The sequence below is a fragment of the Suncus etruscus genome, chromosome 8 (assembly GCF_024139225.1).
Source record: "Suncus etruscus isolate mSunEtr1 chromosome 8, mSunEtr1.pri.cur, whole genome shotgun sequence".
In the NCBI taxonomy this organism is placed as follows: domain Eukaryota; kingdom Metazoa; phylum Chordata; class Mammalia; order Eulipotyphla; family Soricidae; genus Suncus; species Suncus etruscus.
In genome coordinates, this window is record NC_064855.1 from 14,656,288 (window position 1) to 14,656,587 (window position 300).

The following is a 300-nucleotide window of genomic DNA, read 5'->3' on the forward strand; positions in this document are numbered from 1 at the left end:
TGACCTTCAGTCTATTGGGCTTTTTTTTTAAAAAAAAAAAAAAAAAAAAAAGGACAAGAGAACAAAACAAGACAACCTGACAGATGAGAGAAAGGAAAGGAAAGGAAGGAGAAGCTGCAGCCTAGTGAGGGTCTGGAGCCAGAGCTAAGCTGGGCAGACCACAGCCCCTCGGCCTCCTGCTGGCTTCAAGTGGGTTTCCAGAAGCCGCCAGCGACTCAGCACTCCATTGTGCCCATTAGGAGACTCATGGCCCCGGCTCCACCTGGACCACCCACCGTCGCCCCCTCTCAAGAACCGGGT